Source organism: Scyliorhinus canicula, chromosome 17 (assembly GCF_902713615.1).
Source record: "Scyliorhinus canicula chromosome 17, sScyCan1.1, whole genome shotgun sequence".
NCBI classification, from domain to species: Eukaryota; Metazoa; Chordata; class Chondrichthyes; order Carcharhiniformes; family Scyliorhinidae; genus Scyliorhinus; species Scyliorhinus canicula.
Genome location: NC_052162.1, coordinates 19,108,636 through 19,129,674, shown reverse-complemented (window position 1 = coordinate 19,129,674; position 21,039 = coordinate 19,108,636). Strand labels below are relative to the sequence as shown.

The following is a 21,039-nucleotide window of genomic DNA, read 5'->3' as shown; positions in this document are numbered from 1 at the left end:
GGCCACTCAATAACGTCTCCACCAGTTCCGGGTAAACCTGTTCCAGGGGCCCAATATCTGACTGGGACCGAGCTGAGTCCTGGGATCCAGCAGCCCTCCAACTGCTGTTTCACCTGGGGGTTCCTGCCTCCACCTTATGTGTATCAGCACCTGTGTGGTGCTCACCAGGTTGTGCCCCAGAGGTCTGACCAGAAATTTGTCACCGAGGTGTGTGTCCCTGCACTGGTGGGCGGTGGGGATGACAGCCGTGACGCATCAGCTGTGGCATCCTTGGAGCTCTCCCCCAAAGTGGTCTCATGGGAGGTGAGGGGGTGGGGCCACCAGGGATGGGCCGGCACCGTTGACTGAAGGACCTGCGAGGGATTGAACATGTGATCAGTGGGAGGGGCGAGTCAGTCAGTAAGTCATCAACAACTCACATTTGACAGTGCATCCGGGCCTGGTGGATCCTCACCTCTGCGGCGTCCGCCAACCTCCACATTGGTGACCACCCTATCCTCGGCCACCTCCGTCACCTCCAGGGCCCATTTCTCGAAGGTCATGAGGATTCTTATGTCTGGCATCGTGCCACCAGTCTGGGTTCCTCTCTCTGCGATTGAGGGAGAACCTCTACTGCGGAGACACAGAGAGGGCATCGTTAACCGCATGTGCAGTTCACATTGCTGGGGTGGGCATTGGGGGGTGATGAGAGGGTTAGGGTGAAGGGAGAGGGGGTGAAGGGTGGGTTGGGTGGGCAGATGGAGGATTGGGGGGGGGTGCGCTGGCCGCGTTTGGGGGGTGGAAGGTCTCCGGGGGTGGGGGGCTGGCTAGTGGTGTCAACTCACCGGTGCTGCTCGGTGTAGTCATTGACCTTCTTGTGGCATTGGAAGCCAGTCCTCCTGGTCAGGCTTCTCGAACTGATGGCTGCTACCACTTCTTCCCAGTCCGCACTTGCTGCCCTGATGCTCGCCCTCCTGGACCCTCAGGGTAACAGGACATCCTTCCTGGCCTCCACCATATCTAGGAGCCTCCCCAGGTCTGCGTCTCCAAACCTTGGGGCCGGATGTCTCAGTGCCATGAGTTGAGTGGGATTGGCTGTATAAGTGCTGTTTAAGTGGTGCTCAACTTTCTGAATTCTCCCTCCGTATACCCGAACAAGCGCTAGAATGTGGCGACTAGGGGATTTTCACAGTAACTTCATTGCAGTGTTAATGTGCAGTTCACATTACTACTTGTAACAGTGACAAAGATTATAAAGATTATTATTATTTGGTCCCGTCCCTTTTGCGCCAAGTTCCCACTCGACGTCCCGCGGGACTTGGGTAAACCCCACGAGGTGCCCAAACTCTGGGCAGGTCCGCTGGAGGCCTAATCTGGGATTCTCCAGCCGCGTTGTGCTTCGCTTGAGTGCAACACGGCAAGTATCCATACGTTTCGAACAAAATAAAACACAAGCTTTACTCTACAAGTTCAGAAAAATAAAACAATTTACAATATTTATCTCATACTCCTACACTTAGGTTAAGTTTGAAGTCTAATTTCATGGATTTCTCAAAACCTCTAGTCAGATGTCTGTCACATTGTGAACCGACCAATCATGCTGAACCTTGCCTTTCTCAGTAGGGTTGGCAATCTTCACTGTTGAAGATCCTGCCTTGAAATTCTCTCCAAATGTTGCTCTTATTTGGACGGTATTAACAATGGCCCACCTCAGGGTTTCGAACTTACCTTCCAAGATTCCTTCTTCCTTGTTTCCCGAGTCTGCAATCCAACCTCTACTTACTGGTATAATTTCAGCTCTTTACTATTCAGCCAGCTTCATTGAACTGGAACTGCGCTAGTTTCTCTGAACTCCTGTCTCTCAACTGAGCCCTCTTCAATTACCAGGGCTTCCTCCGATTACCAGGACCTCTCCTCAGAGCTAATTGTAGCAGTTTGGATGCATGGAACCTCTTTCGCCTGCTCCTGACTCTCCCAAAACTGACTGCCTCAAGAAGAGGCTTTCACTGACCCTTGAACTGATCTGGTGAATTATCAAAACATTCCCAGAAGGTACCACTCTTGGTAGTCGGCAGGCACCAGTGTAACATTCATTAGAATATCCTGTACCTTAAATGTTACAATCTCCACACACCACTAATTTAACACCAAGGGACACAAAGATAACTTCAATTAAAAGCCTGAAATGTGAAATACCTTTTTGTCCTCAATTTTCTTTCCTGCTCTTCTGTAAAGGAGCAGATTGCATTTCTGTCTCCTCCACACCTACAATCTTTTGCAAATTCAGTATTCCTCCAATTCCTCCAGTAGTCCCTTGTGTTCCACCCAATTCCTTTGCTCCATCCTTGGTGACTGTACCTTCAGCTGCTTCGATCCTTGCCCAAACCTCTGTGTTGCCCTCACTCCTTCCTCCTTTAAGACCCTGCTGAAAACCCAGCTCCTTGACCAAGCATATGGTCATCTATGATCAAAATATCTCCTCCTCTGACACAGGTGCCACTTGTTATCTGATTATGGTCCTGTGAGGTGCAAGTTGTTGTTGTTGGGATCTCGTTTTTATTCTAAAGGTGGCAGGAACCATTTTGTTGTTTCCCCCAAGAACAATGAATCGCGTGTGAGGCTGAACAGGGAGTCCATCATCCCACTCTGCTACTCTAACTACTGAGGAACGGGAATTGTGATACACCAGGGAGATGGGATCCCAACACCACAGTGTTTGGAATCAATTCATTTGAATAAAATAGGCATTCACCAGCACCTATCAGAGTGTCCTGCATAATCATGAGAGAGGTTGTGTGTAAAACGCACCACTTGCCTGGTGCGTGTGAGCAAACGCTGTAGACCATGGTCTAAAATATCAGTGAAGCCTAAATTCAGCTCCCTTTACAGGAGTGTTCTAATTCATCACTTTGCCCTGGGAATAGTCCCCATTTCATTGGAACTCATATCACTGACATCCTGTTTGCTTGGCATAGAGGAGACAAGAGAAGAGGGAATGACTGTGTATGGCACCACACCTGCCTTCTTTTGAGACATCAGGATTTGAGGGGGTGATTAAAGCTACTTTGCCTCTTCGGATTAGAGGTCTGCTGTTATGAGGCAACACTGTATTTCCCACCTGCTGCCATTTTACACCAACCATGGTTTCACTGCAACTTTGCCGCAGGGCCTGGCAACATTCAGGACCTGTAAAGAGGCAGCAAGCCATCCGCCGCATTGTCTATCGTACGCGAATCCTAAGAAAATGACCACCCGCGCGCACTTCACAGCAAGGATGATTGGATAATAATCAGGAATTTTTTTTTTTATAAATTTAGAATGCCCAATTCATTTTTCCAATTAAGGGGCAATTTTGCGTGGCCAATCCACCTACTCTGCACATCTTTGGGTTGTGGGGGCGAAACCCACGCAAACACGGGGAGAATGTGCAAACTCCACACAGACAGTGACCCAGAGCCGGGATTCGAACCTGGGACCTCGGCGCCGTGAGGCAACAGGGCTAACCCACTGCGTCACCGTGCTGCCCAATAATCAGGAATTAGGACTGCCTTACGTTTTATCTCTTTTGCCGGGAACACCATGGCCGTTATAATACCCCAAATAACATCTTAGTTGAGATCAGATAACAACACATCTGAGGATTAAACTTGGGGTGTTCTGGATCGTGTGGGTCAGCATTGCACCATTTGATCTGTTAATCCATTAAGGCAGAAGGATATTGTGGAATGTCTATTGCTAAAGAAAAATAGGCACTTTGTTATCTTTTATTCAAGATTGGAATATGCTTATTTCCTGTCCCACTGAGAAGTGAACAGACTAATTCCCACTGCATTGTCAATGTTTCTAAAGCGCGGGAGGCTCTTGCCATAACACAATGATCTTTATGCATAGAAGGTGTTCTAATGGGTGGTGTTGAGGGGTGATCCCTTTTCTCTGACGGTGACTCATTTTTTCAAGTTGAAGGGGTTTCTACATCTGATAGGTGGCAGTGGTCTGCTGTCATTGTCCAATTCCTTCTAAGGTAGAGTTCGTCATGTGTCCATATTTGTAAATAAAGAGGCACTGATGCCGGCCTTTAAGATTGAAACAAACGTTTTGACCTTGTGAATCCCTTAATATCGGGGCTCCAGCAATTTTGAGACATTAGGCAATTCTTTTAGATTTCTGTCTCTTTCTGGCATTTCGGATTGTGTAAATTTCGTAGAATACTTTTATTCTTTAAAGCAAAAGGGGAAAAGACACAGAGGCCTTAACTTTTAATCTCCAAAATGCTATGCAAGGCAACTCTAAGAAAAGGGTCACCGCGATGATTTTGTCACAGTTCCTGTTTTTAGTTTCATTACAGTTTTAATATTTCAGGCATGTTTGAATAAAACACAGATGCTGATAAATCAGCAATGCCGTACATGATGGTATAATATAGCAATAACAGAAATACAGCGACGTGCATGACACATTATTGCCATGGCAACGTGGCCCTCAGTTTTCTTGATAATTGAATTACATTACAGTGAACAGCTAATAAAAAGCAAAGTAATTCTCTGATGTTCACACCCCTGTTTGTCCATATATGGAAGCACCAACAGAGAGCCAGCGATAATGGAGAGTCACAAGGTTTTGTGTTTGGGAGCTTTTTGGCGTAGCTATTACGGGTTCAACTTGGTTTACATAAAAAGCTATGCTGGAATGGAATGAAGTCATTATTGAAAACTACCCTGATTGTTATTGTCACCTGAACTGTCAGTGCCTCTCAGGATGCTGGTTTCGTTTTCTGACTTAATGTGACTACGTTCTGTGCCCAATGGCACGGCATTCCTCTACATTTTATTTTGGAACACAATTAAACCCGTTCTGTTGGATGTATTAGGTCACGCTGACCATTCACTTTGTACTGGAGCTCTGCGCTATCCTGCCTGCATTTCCATTGTTTCCAATTGGACCATACATATTATAAGGAGTATGGTCTGATATCATTAGTTTGGCAGAGTTTGGGTATTCAAACACACCGTGGAACCATGGTGTTTTAACTTTGAGAGAGACTCACAGTTAGGATCCTGTTTGTGTTGATTAACCTAATGGTGAAACTCTCCCGCAGAGGTTGACAGCTCAGTAAACTCCCACTCTGTTTCATTCTTCAGGATTAGATGTATCATGAAATTCCTTTAACTCTCCTACATGAAATACATAAAAGTCAGACAGGCTATAGATTGCCAACAAAATTAAGCCCCCTCAACACTGTCCCATGAAGTACTCCAATGCCAGGCGTCACTTTGGTTATGAAGGAATAAAACTCCTTCTATTGATCTAGTCTGACATACCAACCTCCCTTGGACGTTATGAATTGTACACGCTTAAAAATACAGGACTCATTTTCTGAGGGAGACAGAAAGAGGAGACTTTTATCACGTTAGTCTGCTTGAATTTGAACCAAACTGGAGCAGTATATTAACCCTGTGTGCCATTCACTCCAGCCCCGCTTGCAATGTTTTTACAGTTATACTGGACTGAGTTATATCAGTAAAAATAAAATGCATTTATACAACAAGGCATTGGACAAAGTGCAGAAAAGGTTCATGTGAACGGTCCCAGGGTTGAGGAACTTGAGTTGCATGAATAGATTGAAGAACCTAGCAGGGATTCGCAGATGTCATGTCCCGGGTATTGAAAACTGGGATGGTAATGAGCCCTGAGGTGGCAATCTTTGGGGTTTCGGAGGACCCGGGAGTCCAGGAGGAGAGAGAGGCTGACATTCTGGCCTTTGCTTCCCTGATAGCCCGGCGACGAATATTGTAAGTATGGAGGGACTCAAAGCCCCCGAGGGCTAAGGAAGATGGTCTGTGGCCTTAACCTGGAGGGAAGAAAGCAACTACCTGATCCTGGGCTGCTTTGACTGACAGGACATCAAGTGTAGCTTCGAAAAGCCCAACTATCTGCTTTCTGGGGTTACATCATAAGTTTGTTTTGACAGTGGAGGCCCTTATGAGAGCTTGACTGAGTTTTAAAAGCTCATGAATCACTAATCTCAGCCGGAATCGCACATACAGTTCCATTAGCAGTTTTAAGATGCTATTGAAGTGTTTTCTGTCTTTGATATGGTTATTGAATAAATGTTCGTTTTTACACACACTTGAATGAGCACTTGAGGGAATGTACGTTTCTTTCATTGGGTTTGGATGTTTTTTTCCAGTATGAATGGTTGTGTGAGTGTCAGCTCTATTAGATTGTTAAAGATTTACTTTTTTCAAGTCCACTTCAAAGACCTCCATTGCTTTAATGACTCCTGATTTCTACTCATAGTGAACAATAGATGATTAGCTATGGAAGCTACGGGGAAGTGTGGGGTGGGGGGAGGGAGGGGAGACGGGATGGGTAAAGAGCAGGTAGGGGATATAAAGGGCATGGAGATGTTAGAGAACATGGAAGGGTTATGAAGAATACAGGGGAATGGAGGGGCATGAGGTGCTTGAGGATGCATAAAGGTGGGACATAAAGGGTGAAGGGTAGGAGGTGTAAGAACAATATGGAGAACTGGTCTGATACTCCGAGAACTGAGGCCTTCAAACTACCACCTGCACTCCTTCGGCACAGTCTTGGGCCTGCCTATGGAGGTGGTGTACCAAAGTTGTGTTCCTCATATCTTTCGGCAACAAAAATATAGCAGGAATGGGAGGAAATAATAGTTTTGGGTTGGTGAGATCAGGAAATGGCCCGGTTTCCTCCCACAGTCCAAAGATGTGCAGGTTAAATGGATTGACTAAGCTACATTGGCCCGTGGTGGGGTTATGGGGATCGTGTGGGGTTTGGGCCTATATTTAGGGTGCTCTTTCAGAGAGTCGGTGTAGACTTGATGGGCCAAATAGCGTCCTTTTGCACTGTAGGGATTTTGATTCTATAATAAATATTACCCACCGTTCAAGAAAGGAGGTAAAGAGAAAAGGGGAACCATAGATCAGTCAACCTGAAATCACTGGTTGGGAAAATTCTGGAATCTGTTAATAGGGATATCAAATTTGGCCAACACATATGCAGGCAGCATCTTCATTAACCATCCTTGAAACAACGAGTGCCATGAAGGAAGATTGGGTCCAGTTCGAGGGCTATTTTAAGTGAGCTGTTTTTGACTTACATTTGCCAAGGCAAAAGTTGATGGATAACTGTTTGGAATTGCTGGAGCAATCTGGAGATATTTGCCACACAGAGTAAGAGAGGGAAGGCCAGTGGACAGTTATTGATAATCACAAAATGATCTTAAAATTCACAAGCAATAGCTCTCTAGTTGATTGGATTCACTCAGAGTACTCTTTCGGTTTGTGGTTTGGGTGAATGTTCAAGATTTTAATATCTTTAGAAGAAAGGAAAGTTTCTACCTATTGTATTCGCAGCTTGCTGAAAACTAGCTCACAAAAGTGGATTATATTTGATGTGTATTTGCTGTCATCATTGGTAGCAAACATGTAGAAATGTTACATTCGGAAAACTCCATGCTCCCATGTGAAGGGATCGTGAAATCTCTTATGCCCATCCAAGCAAGCATTTGGTTCTGGTTTAAAATGTCATCTGACAGATTGCTAAGGAGCTCTCCTGATAGTCTGGCAAACATTCCACCTTTGAACTAATGCGAGCAAAAGCAAATTAGCTGGTCATTCATCTCAACTGCTACCTATGGGAGCATTTTGTTCTCAAAATAGCTACCACATTGGCCCACATAAAATTGACTGCAGTCCAAAAGGAACTAATTGTACATGAAGTTCCTTGCAATGTGATAAATTCTTATGTTCATTCACTTCAGCTCGACAGTGTGCTGAATGTACTCCTCACTCCCATTAGCTTCCTGTATGGTATCAGAAAGCATGATTGTATTTCACGCAATACATATTTTAAAACAGTTGCAAGTCTTTGCTCTATTGAACCAGAACCAATTTCTGCTTTCACTGTTTAGCCATCTGCTTGGCCCTTAACAGCCTGGACATTGTGTGTTTCTATTGCTTCCTTACTGTAATCTAGAATGAGATTTAAAAAATTTTTTTTAACCATGATGTTATTCAGATGATTTTCCCCCTATGACCTTTACTTTTTGAATTTCTGCCACTGTTCATCAGCGGTGGAGGGATTGAATGTTTGTGGAAGGGGAAGCAATCAAGTGAGTTGCTTTGTCCTGGATGCTGTTGAGCTTCTTCAGTGTTTTTGGAGCTGCCCTCATCCAGGCAAGTGGAGAGTATTCCATTACACTCTGACTTGTGCCTTGTTGATGGTTTTGGAGGGTCAGGAGGTGGGTTGCTTGCTGTAGGATTCCTAGCCTTTGACCTTCTCTGGCAGCCACAGTATTGATATGGCTAGTCCAGTTCAGTTTCTGATCAATGGTAATCCCCAGGATGTTGATTGTCGGGGATTCAGCGATGGTAATGGCATTGAATGTCAAGGGGCGAAGGTTAGATCCTCTCATGTAGCAGATGGTCATTGCCTGGCATTTGTGTGGTGTGAATGTAAGTTGCCACATGTCAGCCCAAGCCTGGATATTGTTCTGGGTTTGCTGCATTTGGACATGGACTGCTTCAGTATCTGAGGAGTCGACTTCCGGTGATGGGGCTGTGCTGAGCAGTCACACATCAGGTGGCTCTCCTGCGAAAGACAGAATTATAGGCACTTTTAGCCAAATTTAGCCCACATAATCAGATTAATACATCCCCTTAACCTCAGCAGTACAAAGTACAGCAAAGATGCAAAGAAGCAGCAGTTTGAGAGGCTGCAAAGACATCAAAATGACAGAAAGGGATAGGAGCAACGAGCAAGCAGATCAGCAGACCCACAAAGTGAAGGGTCCCCGGTCACTCCTGAGAGAGGGAGACCAACAACCCGAAAGACGAGCTCCCTCTCCCCTCCACCCCCGCCAAGCGATGAGTGGAAGACCCTCCTCACCAGGGAACTAAAGGAGATGAGGCCGAAATAAAGGCAGCAGTCAAGGTGGTGGAGCTGCTGGCCACCATGCAGGTGTCTCTCAACAGTATGGAAGAGAGATTGGAGGCCCAGGGCAGCACTATAAAGGAGCCTCAATGGACCACAGCAACTGGACCGGCGCCCTGAGGCTGAACGTTAGAGATTGCTGGTGACCCAGGGGAGCCTGAAAGGGAAGGTGGAGGATCAAGAAAATTGGTCAAGGTGACAAAATATTAGAATAGTGGGCTGCCCGAAGGAATCGAAGGCAGGGACCAGATCGATTACGTGGTCCAAATGCTGGGTAACCCAATGGGGAGAGGCAGCTGCCCCAAGCCTCCAGAGATTGATAGGACCCACAGGTCGCTCTGGCCGAAGTCCAAGGCAGGTGAGCAGCTAAGAGCGGTCATTGCTAAGCTGCACAGATACCAGGACCGGGAAAGATCCTTCGCTGGACCAAACAAATGAAAGCTTGCAACTGGAAGGTACACAAAATCTGAGTCCATCAAGCCATTGAGGCAGACCTGGCAAAGCGTAGGGCGTAATTTAATAGGGCGAAGTTGGCCCTATACAAGAACAACATTAATTTGGGATGTTGTACCCATACCAGGGCAAGGAACATTATTTCATTGTCCCTGCAGATGGGTGGAAGGGTTTGCCTAAAAAAAAACCAGACTAGACTGACAACAAGGGAGCCCGCGATAAGGAAGACATAGCGGAGGCAGAGAGAAACAAATGGACAATTTGCTCGAGACTGCATCACCTCGTTATGAACAGGGGAGCCAGTTTGCAGAAAGGACAAAGCGTGTGCTGCAGAGTGCAGGAGAGGATGAGGAGGAGATAGAACAGATACCAACACAGTAGGCGTAGGAGGGAGCAGACCGACCCCAACAGATTGGCTTCAGCAAATTACTCTAGGAAACGTGGAACAAGATGGCACTGAAAGCAGCCACTTTGGAAGGTCCCTGAAGAAAGAGAAACTCTGGAGTGGAGGGCTTACCCGCATGGCATAGACACATAGCGGCCATGCTGGGTGACCCCTAGACAAAGGGAAACCCCAGTGCACAGGGGTACAGTGACCGCACCCATTTTTGATGGCCCCCAACAAAGGAAAACACCAGAATGCAGGAGCGTATCCTCAAGGTAAGTATGGTTGATCCCGCAGGAGAGGGGGCGGGGGTTCAAAAAATCCCCTCAGAATCGTCACCTGGAACGTCAGGGGACTTAACAGCCCAATGAATAGATACAGAGTCTTCGCTCAATTGAAAAGTATGAAAGCCGACATAGTCTTCCTCCAAGAGATGCACAAGAGGGAGAAAGGACCGTCTGCGGTTAAGAAAAGGATGGGTGGGATGGACGTCTCAGGTTATGGACGATAACCACAGGGGGTAGCTATACTGATAAGTAAGAGGATGGTGTTCACTGCGACAAAGACGGTTACAGACCATGAGGACACTACATCATGGTCAGTGGTGTCCAGGACGGGGCACCAGTGGTCCTGGTCAATGTGTACGCTCCCAACTGGGGCGACATGGAGTTCATAAAGAAGACCATAACGGTAATCCCTGACATAGACACCTGCAGACTAATCATGGGGGGGCGGAGTTTAACTCTGTCCAGGACCCACTGACAGACAGGTCAAACCCCAAAATGGGGAGAACGGTAGGCATGGCTAGAGAACTAGGGACATTTATGGAGCAGATGGGGGCTGTGGATCCAATGGAGGTTCATGCACCACCCAGGTGAGAAGGAGTTCTCATTTTCTTCACAAGTACACAAGGTCCATCCCCCACATCGACTTTTTGTAGTGGGGAAATTGATTCTTCCAGGGATAATATGAATGGAATACTCTGCAATCGTAATCTCCGACCACACTTTACATACATGGATGTTAGGTTGGAGACGAGTCATGCCCAATGCCCACACGACCCACTGGCTAATGAGGTCTTCTGGCAGAAAACATTGCAAGCCTTCGGTGAGTATATTGCTAACAACCAGAATGGGGAGGTCTCACCTTCCACGTTCTGGAAGGTACTGAAAGTTGTATTTAGAAGAGAAATTATCGCCTATACGGTGCACCGGGACATGGAAGAGAGGGTGGCTAAGCAGCAACTGATCGACTCCATTCTAGAGGTCGGCAGAAGATACTCCGAGGCCTCAACCGTAGGTCTTCTTGTAGAGAGGAAAAAGCTACAAATGGACTTTAACCTGCTATCCACCAGGAAAGCAGTGCACCAACTCCGCCAGACACGGGAGACTTTCTCCGAACACGGTGAGAAGACGAGCCAGCTGCTGGCTCCCCAGCTGAGAAAGTAGGCAGCCACGAGGGAAATAGCGACGGTGAAGGATAACAGAGGCGGACTAGTAGCTAAACCAAAAAAAGTTAACAAAGCATCTGAGACCTTCTACCAGGGGCTGTGGGTCCTCAGGGCCCCCCAACGGGGACATGGGGATGAAATGGTTCCTTGATGGGCTGGACATGCCAGTCATTGGGAATGATAGGAGGAGGAGGCTGTAAGCACTGCTAGGACTGGAAGAGGTCATGGAAAGCATTAGCTCCGTGCAGGCGGGGAGGGAACCAGGACCTGATGGGTTCCTGGCGAACTTCTACAAAACATTCGCGACAGCACTGGCCCCACATTTGTGGGACACGTTCGCAGATTCACTAATGAGGGGCACCTTGCCTCCAATACTAACACACCACCGTATCGCTGATACCCAAGAAAGACAAAGACCCAGTGGAATGCAGATCATATAGACCCATTTTGCTGCTCAATGTGGATGCGAAATACTCGTAAAAAGCCTTACTAAGCGGCTGGAGAGCTGTGTACCAGAGGTGATCGCAGAGGACCAGATGGGCTTTGTTAAGGGTAGACAGCTAACAGCGAACATCAGGCAATTGCTAAACATAATAACGATCACCCTGGAAGTGGAAGCTGGAAGTAAATCCGAAGAGGAGACAGAGAGCACAGAGTCTCACTCTATGCAGATGACTTGCTCCTCTACATCTCAGACCCACAAAGCGGCATGTAAGGGATCATGAAGCTCCTGAGAGAGTTTGGAGCCTTCTCAGGCTACAAGCTCAACCTGAGCAAGAGTGAAATCTTCCCCGTGAACCCGAAAAGGAAAAAGGCAGCAGTGGAGGGACTACCATTCAAACTAGCCCAAAGCAAATTCCACAATCTGGGGTACCAGATTGTCCATGACTGGACAGGGATTCGCAAGTGGAACCTGACCAGTCTAGCAGAGGAAGTTAAAAGGATCTACAGAGAGGGGACACACTCCCGCTCTCCCTAGAGGGGAGGGTGCAGATGATCAAGATGAACAGGCTGGCCAAATTCCTCTTCCTGTTCAGATCCATACCGATCTACATCCCCAAGGCCTTCTTCAACACGGTCGACAAAAATGATCATGGCAAGAACCCAGCAACCTCAAAAAGTTCCTACAAAGAAGAAGAAACATGGGGCCGTCCAAAACCTACAGTACCACCAGGCAGAAAGAGTGAGGGGATGGGTGAAAGAACCAGAAATGAATGGGTGAGGGTGGAGGAGACTTCCTGTACAGGGACGACACTCTGGGTCATCGCCACGGCAGCACTCCCATCCCCGCCAGCCAAACACTCAATGAGCCCAGTGGTGGTAGCCACACTCCGAATCTGGAACCAAATGAGACAGCACTTCGGCTTAACCAAAATGTCCACTATGGCCCCATCTGCGGCAATCATAAGTTTGTGCCTACCATGCTAGATGGCACCTTCAGGAGGTGGAGATAGGACGTGGGACACTGACCATTAGGAACTTCTATACAGAGGACATGCTAGCGACCTTAGAGGAACTGACAGAGATTACAGCTACCAATGGGAACAAACTCTGACACTTACAGGTGAAGATCTTTCTCCACAAGGAGACAATCACATAGCCACGGACTCAGAGACGCACAATGTTAGAGGAACTACTGGACGCAGGTAACCTGGGAGGGGGATTTGTGGAGACCCATGTGAATGATTATTAGATTGCGCACGCTCCCCACTGGATGAAAGACGCAAAAAATGGGAGGAGAAACTAGGGATGGAAATAGAGTGGGGACTCTGGAACGAAGCATAGAACAGAGTCAGCTACACCTCCACGTTGCCTCATGCAACTAAAAGTGGTGCATCCTGTTCTCCCTGTGTCTGCATGGGTTTCCTCCGGTTGCTCCAGTTTCCTCCTATAGTCCAAAGATGTGCAGGTTAGGTGGATTGGCAATGCTAACTTGCCCTTTGTGTCCAAAAAGGTTGGGTTTGGTTCCTGGATTACGGGGATAGGGTGGTGGTTATGGAGTTTAAGTGGGGTGCTCTTTCCAGGGGCGGGTGCAGACTCGATGGGCCGAATGGCCTCCTTCTGCATTGTAAAGTCTATGATACAGAGCACACCTGACAAGAACCCGAATTAGCAGGTTCTTCCCGGAGGTGGAGGACAAATGTGAACGGTGCCAGGGAGGCCCAACCAACCACACCCACATGTTCAGGGCCTGCCCTAGACTTGTTGCGTTCGGGACAGCCTTCTTCAAAGCAATGCCCAAGGTTATGGAGTTGAGGGTACAGCTGTGCCCAAGACTAGCAGTCTACGGGGTCGGAGCAGCCAGAACTATTTATGGGGAAGGGGGCTGACGAACTTGTCTTTGCTTTGCTAATCGCTCGAGGAAGAATCCTGTTCGGCTGGCAATCAGCAGCATCACCCACAGCGGCAGACTGGCTGGCGGACCTGTCGGAATTTCTCCACCTGGAGAAAATGAAATTCACCATCCGACAGTCAGTGGAGGCTTTCCACAAAACGTGGAAGCCATTCACCAACTTGGTCAAGGCCAATACCTGATAGAGAGGGGGGCACACAGGAGCCAACAAAACAGCAGGGAGAGGAGGTGAGGGAGGCCAGGGAGTGAAGAGAGGGACGTTGGAGTACGACTGGAACAGATATTAGGGGGCCTAGAGGAAGGCCACAAAGAACAGAACCGCAAAGAAACACTGAAAATGGGGGCGGGAGGTGGGGGGACGGGGGGGATCGGCAAAGGGAGGGAGGGGAAGAGAAAGGAGAACGAGATGCACAATGTAAATAGATTACATTCACCCACTGTAAAATTATTATTATATGTGATCTAATAAAGCATCCTGAAGCAACAAAAAGGAGGAGGTTAACTAAGGAGGGGGAAGCTGTGCCGATACCAATCGGAACTTCTTGTATATTGTACCTGATTCATATACCCTTGTATATTGTACCTGATTCATATACCCTTGTATATTGTACCTGATTCATATACCCATAGAACATAGAACTGTACAGCACAGAACAGGCCCTTCGGCCCTCGATGTTGTGCCGAGCCATGATCACCCTACTCAAACCTACGTATCCACCCTATACCCGTAACCCAACAACCCTCCCCCCTTAACCTTACCTTTTTAGGATACTACGGGCAATTCAGCATGGCCAATCCACCTAACCCGCACATCTTTGGACTGTGGGAGGAAACCGGAGCACCCGGAGGAAATCCACGCACACACGGGGAGGACGTGCAGACTCCGCACAGCCAGTGACCCAGCCCGGAATCGAACCTGGGACCCTGGAGCTGTGAAGCATTTATGCTAACCACCATGCTACCGTGAGGCCCCAATATACCCTTGTATATTGTACCTGATTCATATACCCTTGTTTATTGTACAGTGTATAAAATTAAAAACTTTAATAAAAGCATTTTCAAAAAAAATTATCTGAGGAGTCGCGAATGGTGCTGAACTTTGTGCACTTAGCTGTGAACATTCCCACTTCTGACCTTGTGATAGAAGGAAGGTCATTGATGAAGCAGCTAAAGATGGTTGGGCCTAGGACACTATCCTGTGGCACTCCTGCAGTGATGTCCTGTAGTTGAGATGATTGATATTCAGCCACCACAACCATCTTCCTTTGTGCTTGGTATGACTCCAACCAGCAGAGAATTTTCCACCTGATTCCCATTGACTCCAGTTTAACTAGGGCTCCCTGATGCCATACTTGGTCAAATGCTGCCTTGGTGTCAAGGGCAGTCACTCTCACCTCACCTCGGACATTCAGCCCTTTTGTCCATGTTTGAACCAAGATTGTAATGAGGTCAGGAGCTGAGTGACCCTGGTAGAACCCAAATGGAGCATCCATGCGCAGGTTACGGCTGAGTAAGTGGCACTTGATAGCTCCTTCCATCACTTTGCTGATGGGGCGGTAATTGGCTGGGTTGGAACAATATTGGTATCTTTTTAACAGGCTATGGTCCTCCAGGAGGTCTGTCCTAGCTGCAGTTTTCAAAATGTGTGTTTGTAAAGCCACCAGAAAGCTGTTTCACTTCTCACCATTCTGTGGTTAGTGTGTAAATGCAACTTGAATCTGAATTCAAGATAGCAGAGTGAAATACAGTAAGACTTCTTGCAAGATGAAGTCTCACCATGCTTCACTTCGGAATCAGTTTGTACCGTAACACCTAAGTTACAATGCACAGATTTAGTGTTAGTACAAACCATTTTTGCAGACGACATACCGAAGAAAAACAATAGAGTGAGTGCGACATTGATTGAGTGACGAAAAGGAGTTGACAGGCAGAATTTATAATGGCATAAGATAAATGATGGGAGACAATGAAAGGCAAATGCAGGGTTCCAGAGAATATTTGAATTGTTAAAAAGCCGTTTGGCTAATGTGGAGATTAACCCTTTAAGGGCAACACAGCAGAGTAAAGGTCATGTGGCCTGGGTGATCAACCGGGACTCGGTATGGAATCACCCCCATGGTGAGCAAGGCTTCTAGGCAGAGACATTTTGGGTGAAAGCTACAGCCATGAGGTTGCTGTACAATCCTTACTGATAAATGTACCTTATGGATTTGTGATATAACTGGGAATACATTCTTTCTGCTCTGCATCACGTGATGTATAGTGATGTCAACAGAGTATTTGTGAGTGTTTTGAGCAGATCATCATCTTGATTGTATGAGCAACACCCTAAAGAAACCTCTCATCATGTTTTATAAGAATCCAGACTGTGGGCACTTCCATATATTTTTTCTTTGCGGCAACAAAGAAATATAAAAGTCTCTGACAGCTAAATTGGAGTTGGCAACATGAAAACCTAGAGAAGTAGAGTAAGACTTCAGTGGCCGAGAAGGCTGGAGGTGGCCTCTCTGTTGCTTCCAACAGGTATCTGAGCTTTTGGAGCCTCACAGATGATGATTACATGACCAACCAACCAGGAAGACTTCCAACCAGAGTGTCAACCCTAACGATAGTATCCACCCCAGTAATTAGAGAAATGAAGCAAATTTATCTGTAACACAGTAGGAGAGATTTCCAACAGTTTTACATTAAAAGATTACTTGCTGGAAACCAAGAAGTGCTGTTTGGAAATGCATCAACAAAGAAGCATAAATTCAGGATAGGCTGAGGGGAGGATTGAGTGAAAAGATAACAGAATATAGAGTAAACAAATGCTAGAAAAAGTTGTATTTCATATTTGAAAACAATAAATTTTATTAAAGGTCCCTGCACTGCTGAGAGAGTAAAAACAAAACACCTTCTCTCAACAGGAGACTTTTCCTATGTACTCTTTATTTCCTGTAATTCACAGGAGGTCTATGCTCACTCTGCTATAATGTCTGAAATAGCCATTCAGTTGTATTCAACCACTACAAATTCATGGGAAAAAAATGAAATCGGACGGACCACTGTGCATTGACCAAGGCACAGTGACAAAGTTGAACCTGCAAAGTCCTCCTTAGTAACAGCTGGTTTAGCTCACTGAGCTAAATCGCTGGCTTTTAAAGCAGACCAAGCAGGCCAGCAGCACGGTTCGATTCCTGTACCAGCCTCCCCGGACAGGCGCCGGAATGTGGCGACTAGGGGCTTTTCACAGCAACTTCATTGAAGCCTACTCGTGACAATAAGCGATTTTCATTTTTCATCTGGGGACTTGTACCAAAGTTGGGAGAGCTGTCTAAGACTAGTTGAGCAACAGCCTGACATAGTCATACTCACAGAATCATAATTTACAGACAATCTCCCAGGCATCGCTATCACCATTCCTGGGTATGTCCTGTTTCACCGGCAAGACAGACCCTGCAGAGGTGGTGACACAATGTATACAGTTAGGAGGGAGTTGCCCTGGGAGTCCTCAACATCGATTCTGGACATCATGACATCTCATGGCTTCAGGTTAAACATGGGATAGAAAACCTGCTCATTACCATGTACTGTCCACCATCAGCTGATGAATCAGTACTCCTCCATGTTGAACACCACTTGAAGGAAGCACTGAGGGTGGCAAGGGTACAGAATGTACTCTGGGTAGAGGACTTCAATGTTCATCACCTAGAGTGGCTCGGTAGTTCGACCGCAGGCCGAGCCTAAAGGACATTTAAATCAGTGCACTGTAACCCAGACCTGCATACTTGTTCCAACACACGTTATAACTCATCGAGAGCAGAGATTAGGAACAAATTCATAACCAGGAGGTTCAGAAAAGAAAAGAACATTTTGTAACAATAAGTCTTGGGTTAAGTGAAGAATGGGGTCATGCAAGGCCCAGGAAACAGACCTCATGGAAGTAATTATTAATATGTAAAATGCTTCAGAAGACCAAAAATGCAAACTGAGAATTTAAATTTTTTTTATTGACATTATTCTTCAGATTAAGATTTCCCCAGAGGTTTTACAAATAAGAATAGAAAACTTGAGCTTAAAAGTAAAATGGCGAAACTTCTTAATTCCCTTTTTTTTTAAATACTTAAATCGGTCAAATTTAAAATGGTGATCAATGGAGTCCAGCTTTAATATACCTACTGAAAAACAGGAACAAAGTAGTTTGCAATGCCATTTCATAGATGAATATAGAAATAGGAGTCAAATTAAAACCAAGGAGAAAACATCATGTGAGCAACAGAGGATGACAATAGGGGAGGCATTGAGGCTGGGAAAGAAGTCAAACATTTAAGAAGGAAAAGACAGACTTTGAAACTGAATAATTCAAATAACATGAAAAGAAAGAATAAAGCATTCTGCTGAGACATAACAAAGGAAAAACAGACTCGTAAAAAAAACACGTAATGAACTTACACACGATAAACCCATAGATAATGACAGCAAAATGGCAGAAATATTGGCCAGGATGGCAGGGTTACCCTCCTGCCATCTGAAGAGGCAGGAAGAAACACATCCCACCTGCACTGCCCTGCAGTCATTTATGCTCCAACGGGCATTAATTGGCTGGAGCTGGGACTCCAGCTCCTCACTCGGGAGGAAGTTCATTCTAGATTGGCCAGCAGCTCTGCAGTGCCAGAAGCTGCAGTGGACAGGACTGGGACTGCAAGTAGATCCCAAAGCCTTAGTCCTGGGAGTTTAGGACCAGGTAGGATTTGGGAGCTTTAGGGCAGAGAGGGTATGTGAGACCTGGGAGAATAGACAGAGAGGGATTGTAGTGTCGGTGGAGAGGCCAGACAGGAATTAGGACCTTTGTGGTGTAGGTGGGTTGGTGTTAAAGAAGAACTCCTGTTGGAGTCACATCTTCCCTCCCAAGGCCTGAACCTGATTTATTTAGGAGTTTCTGCCATATTCCAGGAATCCTCCCGCAGCCTGATAATTGAGGCTGGTAGGAAACAGTCCTTAAGAGGTCAATAACTACCCATTTATGGGGTTTGGTTCGGGAGTCAGACACCCACCCCAGCGTAAAATTGTGGAGAAGTCTGGATGGGCAAACCCAGTGGCGAATCCAGCTGTGGAAATTTACTCCCGCACCTACAAACCTGCTGGATTCTCAGCTTTGTTTCCATGATGAATTTTTAGTTGATCGGAATATTTTTCATTTTTTGAAATGCACCTTTGGCCTTTCCAATCCTTCTTATTTCTAGGTTACACCTTTTGCCCAATGGTAACGTTCTTCCAAGGTAACAAAATTTGCCAACCTGTCTGATATTTTCATTCGTCACTGTGATCTTGCATTCTGGCTTGATTTTCTTTTTGAACACAACTGGACATTTTGGGCGGGATTCTCCAGTCTCCGACGCCGAAATCGCGTTCGGCGATCGGCCGGACACTCCCGTTTGCGCCAAAATCGGGGGCAGCGCTGCTTTTGTGATGCTCCGCCCCTTCCAAAACGACAATTTCGCAGAGTACGCCGCGCACTATATGGACGGCCTCAGGACGTCACCAAAGGCCCTCCATATCACTCGTGCTGCCCGGTGTAGATCGTTGACCTTTTTCCGGCACTGAATCCTCCTGGTCACCCTCCCCGAGCTCACAGCTGCCACCACTTCATCCCAGGCAGCACTGGCTGCCTTGTGACTGACTGTACAGGACACTCGGGGGAACAGAACATCCCTTCTGGCCTCCACTGCATCTAGAAGCCTCCCCAGGTCAGCATTCCCGAATCTTGGAGCCGGTCTCCTGGGGGGCATTATTGTGAGCTGGCTGGGGCTGGCTGAGCAAGTGCAGCTTTTAATAATAATCTAATAATCTTTATTGTCCCAAGTAGGTTTACATTAACACTGCAATGAAGTTACTGTGAAAAGCCCCTAATCGTCACATTCTGGCGCCTGTTCGGGTACACGGAGGGAGAATTCAGAATGTCCAAAATACCTAACAGCACGGGCGGAATTCTCCGCTCCCGGGAAAAATCGGGAGGGCCGTCGTGAACTCGGCCGCATTTCACGACGACCTCGGAGGCCATTCCTCGCCCCCTATTCTCCCCTCCCGGCGGGGCTAGGAGCGCCACTCCGTAAATCTCGGCCGTAGGGGCGTAGCGCCGAGAATGACGCGATCGGCGCACCTAATGACGTCAGCTGCGCATGCGCAGGTTGGCCGGTTCCAACCTGCGCATGCGCGGCTGACGTCACGACGCTGACAGCTCGAACCCGCGCATGCTCTCAGCCGCCCCGCAAGACATGGATGCGGCACAAGGATCTTGCGGGGCGGCGGAGGGGAAATAGTGCGTCCGATTGAGGGTCGTGTGGGTCATAAATACTGATATAGACCAGTTGGCCTAATGGGCTAGTACTGTGCTGCAAAAACTTTGTTCTTGAGGATTTAACACTTTTTCAACTTTTCAACCTGATATCAACATCAAGCGGTCTCCGATGTGGTACTGTATGGATTTCATTCGTCATTCAATATTCATACAATATCCCAGAAAAAACTCCGAGGTCAGATATAACAGTCAAATGCTCCCTTGAGACATTAGTGCCAATTTCAAAGATGCAAAAGGAGATTTATTTCACAAACTGCAACGTTAATTGACATTGCTTGGGCTTTTGCGTCAATGGCAAGAAGAGTTTGCTTTCTTGGTGGAGCACAGTAGTTTGATTTGTTCTCCCAGTGCACACATAGCACATATCATCAAGTACAGGACCAGGTGAGAAAGTAGTAATAATTATATCTTGCTTAACTCCTCCACCACTGGAGAATGAGCATGCAGGGGTTGAAATACATGCAGCAATCCCCTCACTCAATCCTCACTGGCCTTGTGCTTGCATTGTTTTGAGTGTGCTCTTCCCAAGCCCAATTGTAGTATGCAAAGCATTGTCTTTGATGAGATGAGCTCGTTAAGTACAGATCTAGAATTCATGGGATTAATACCACACCATGTGGCTCACAATTAATATCAGCTATGGAATCTATTACGTTCTGGTGCTTGGCCGATCGAATAAGTGAACTAAAGAACGTCTAGTTCGTGACTAGTTAATTCCTTATTGTTAAACAATAACGTGGGTTAGATAACCATAAGAAAATTATCAAAATCTACTAACCATTATAAATATCTAAGAGCTACTACAATTGTGACTATCCACTACGACAATTATCTCCAACTCCCTGAGGTAACAGTGTCACGTGGTTGTTCTCTACTGCCACCTGCTGGTTGGAGGTCATATCTAATACTATTTACATGATTGCTTCTGCATATCATCACAGAGTCCACTTGAAACTTTGATGCAGCATCATAAGGAGTTAATTATTGACTGCTGAATATCAGCACTTGATAAAACTGGGGGTGTATTATGGCTAACCACATAATGATGCAGAATATCAGTATTAACCGGGAGGCCTGAGGAATTCTTCATGCTCTTCGTTGGATTAGCAATCTTTATT

At 46.5% G+C, this 21,039-nt stretch overlaps 1 protein-coding gene across 1 annotated transcript in view; it reads left to right on the top strand.

Moving 5' to 3' along the window:
• The window catches only part of rxfp2l (relaxin family peptide receptor 2, like), a 107,253-nt gene that overhangs the window by 15,841 nt on the left and 70,373 nt on the right, over positions 1 to 21,039 (top strand). The gene's annotated exons all lie outside the window — the stretch shown is intronic.